Source organism: Coffea arabica, chromosome 6c, assembly GCF_036785885.1.
Source record: "Coffea arabica cultivar ET-39 chromosome 6c, Coffea Arabica ET-39 HiFi, whole genome shotgun sequence".
NCBI classification, from domain to species: Eukaryota; Viridiplantae; Streptophyta; class Magnoliopsida; order Gentianales; family Rubiaceae; genus Coffea; species Coffea arabica.
The window spans coordinates 39251324-39254963 of record NC_092320.1 but is presented as its reverse complement, the minus strand read 5'-3'; the positions used below and the strand labels follow the sequence as shown (position 1 = coordinate 39254963).

Below are 3640 nucleotides of genomic sequence, written 5' to 3'. Positions count from 1 at the left end.
TAATGCAAATCATAAACCCCTCTAAATCATAAAACAAGGCAATACAACACATTCGATCAAAACAAGTCACATAACTTATAGAGCATTAACCCTAGGTATTGCTCAGGCACTACACTTAATCAAGGCTCGAAACACGTGAATAAGAAGGATCCCAAATCCCATGAATATCTTCAATATATTTCAAGTCCATACTATTCGCATTCCCCGTACCTTTCTTTCGTAATCCAAACTTATCTCAATATTACGCGAGATCTCAACTGATCGTAAAGGTGTTACTCCTTGGTATTCGGGGACAAGAATCCAAAAATATGATAATTCACCACTCAAGCTGGCCAGGCTCAAGAGCAAATCACCCATATTAAAGATTCCTACCCAACATACATATCTAAGGTCCCCAACAATAGACAATTGTTCCATACTTAACAATTCAATTCCCACAGTCCGAGAACCCTCTCCCGGCACTAGCTCAATAGGAGCTCTGATACCATCTGTGACGACCCCACCTCCCCCTAAGGCGTACCAGAGGGTTTGGCGGACCGCCTGCCCATCTCTCGCCAGGACTCACTCACTCGAATCACGTGCACACACACCAAGCACCATTAATAATATTCGCAATTCAAGCTTATAATTTACATTGATAGAAATCAAGGTACAAAGTCTCGATATACTTAAACTAGTTCAAAATATATACAATCCAAGTACAAAATGTTCCATTCGAGGAATAGCGCGAGTACAAAACCAACATTCAAAACAAAGTCTAAAGTAACTAGACTACGCTAGCCTTTACACTTCTCACGCTTCACTCGTACCCCTGTAAGGAAAACAAATAGCGTGGTGTGAGCTAAAAGCCTAGTGAGGTTCCAAATAGCAAATTGACCATTATTTATAAGTACTAGTTTTCGATATAGCAAAGTAACGAGCATGAAAAGTTCATAAAAGTGAGCAATAACACTTCAAGTAGCAATCTCAAAATGAGCTAGTGTAAAAGTTTTCAGAAGAAACAATAATCCAATAAACAATAATCATTCCAAAGCATAAGGATACGGATGGCTCTCAGGAGCCAACTTCCATTCATCATCAGGGCTTGATCACATAGTAGTTGACACTCCGTCAACTTTCAAGTAAAGGAACCAATCCAGTAGAACACCACTTACACTACTCTCCGTCCACCATTCACACCCCCAACTGGGCCCAAAATCCTCAATAAACACGGGTGGTAATACTCGAGTATACCAATTAGTCGAGGAGATATCACTCCACTCGACAAAGCAAGAGACCCAGGGCTCGTTACCCAACTGACCAAGCCCCTGCCGGCTCGACTAGAGTAACTTGCCACAGGGTTTCTGGAATTCCAGGAAGTGCGCGCATCATAACAAGTATGTCAAGTCAATTGCAACAATAAACAAGTATATATCATGTAAGGGCAAGTGCGATAAAGTACACTCTTGCCCTAACAATTCACGCATGTGGCATGTAATCATATTGGCACGTATCAAGTACAAGTATCAAGTTCAATTCAGTATTTGAAAGCACTCACCAAAAGATATAGTGCTTTTACTGGTCACTTTCAGGTTATACTCCGAGTTCGGAGTCCAAATCTGCGATAAAACTCAATTTGAGAACTTTGAAACATGACTAGAGTTCGAAACTTAGACGTTTCGTTCAATAAGAATCAAGAAATTGAAATTCACTTGGACAGTAGTCGTGAAACACTTGCTCGCCTTTTTAAACAGTAAAAGTTTGTAATATTTATACTTGAAATTGTCTTGCGAGTTGAAAGTACAAGGAAAACACACTTCGAGCAATCATTATTTCATTTCTCAAGGGTACAAGTTCGTCCAAGTCCTAACGTATAACACTCAAGAAACATAGTGGCCAAGGTTCTCGCTAGTTCAAGTAATAAGTACTTAACCTTCACTCAAGTCGCTAATATAGTTTTCTAGTCCTCGAGTAAAAATTCGGGCAGCATGCCCTTTGTGTTTACCTAATTTTCCAGCCTTTTAGGCTTCATTGTTTTTCTCAAACACAACCCAACATTATACATATCAGCAATTCATGTCAAGAGCCGTTCCATAGGCTCACAATATCATAATAACAAGAATCGTATTAAGTACAAGTGCAGAAATTCAATTTAGTTCAAAACAGATTTGACGTACAAATGCGGAAATAACATATCCGAGGCTACGCTTATCGGATTAAAATGAAACCTACGCCGTTTTGAAGCTAAGACACAGAGCTACAATATTCATGAAGGTCACTTAGTCCAGTTCCTAATGTAACTTAGTCAAATTCTCGAATTACTAAACCAGAAACCAATTCGTCGGCTGTTTAAACGCAGAACACTGTAATGAACATAACTCAGTGTACACAAGTCCGAATTAGGTTTTTTTAGATGCATTGTAAAGCCAATTCAGAATACTACAACTTTCATGTTTTGGCCCAGAGCTAAATCAGTACGGCTCCTAGTCAAAAAACGTGATAAACTGGACTTAACTGATGAAACGGACTGCTGGGAAATATTTAAAACAGTAAGGGTATTTTGGACTTTTCACATCCTACGTTGCTCTGATTGAGTTGAAATTTTGTAGGCACCTATATAATGTCATTCTCTACAACTTTTCTTCTTTTACCTAAGGCCAATTCGGCCTCTAACACACAGATACAAATTCGGACAGAAAGGAAGCAAGAATTTCCAGAAATCTGGAATTTTTTGTTTCTAGTGGAACTTTCCTTAATTTCCCACTTCAAACACTACCAAAACCTCTCTTATAATCTTAATTCAACATATAAGCATCATACAATAAATTTGGGCAGAATTTCCACAAGCCCTAGTTCATCAAATAAATTGGGGAAAAACCTCTAAAACATGCTAATCATCCATGATTCCACCACTATAATCAACTACTAAACTTAATTTAACAAAATTGAAAGCAAAACTTAGAGAGATAAGCTCTCTTACCTTGAATAGAGGACACAAAGAGTAGCCCAAGCTTCCTCCTTCCAAAAACTTACCACAAATCACCACCTAGTCACTCAAGAACAAGTTTAATCGGTTTACTTTGTTTATTTTCTCACTAAGTTGTTGGATTTGAAGGTGAAATGAAGAAATTTTCTCTTGTTCTTACTCTCTCTCTCTCTCGGCTCCTTAGCAGAAAAATGAAGGAAGATGGAGCTTGGTTTGTCTTATAAGGAAGTAAGAAGATTAGGGCTAATTGTGACCACAATTTTTTGCCAACACTTGGACTAATCTTGGCCACAAAATTTTCTCTTTCTTTCCTTGCCTTTGAGCCACAATTTTCGGTCAGACTTAGCTGGTAGTGAGAGGATATTTTGCTCAATTATCAATGAGCTTGTAGGGTAAGAAAGTGGTGGTCAAGTGGTGCGTTCAATCGGTAGCGCGCAGGACCCGCCGGTTCGCGCCGTTTTTCTTCAAAACTCACGTACTAGTGTTTTTACTTCCCATTCACTAACCTTATATCATTGCTACTACTCACATATTATTTCTCACTTAAAAGTCACTTTTAATCACCCAATTTGGTCCTTGCTCCGTATCGAAAATTCATCCGGCGGAAAATCGCGAAAACCCTAATTTTGCTCCAAACTTGAAACCGAGAAATAAAACCCTACTTTCTAGATTCAT

General features: G+C 38.7%; 1 long non-coding RNA gene across 1 annotated transcript; it reads right to left on the bottom strand.

The window, feature by feature from the left end:
- Nucleotides 1-606: 606 nt before the first annotated feature.
- Nucleotides 607-1598, bottom strand: LOC140008056 (uncharacterized). The gene is made up of 2 exons (XR_011815471.1): nt 1538-1598; nt 607-811 (listed from the first exon to the last, which is right to left on the bottom strand). It is a non-coding gene; the product is annotated as an uncharacterized lncRNA (long non-coding RNA).
- Between the last annotated feature and the right edge of the window lie 2042 nt (nt 1599-3640).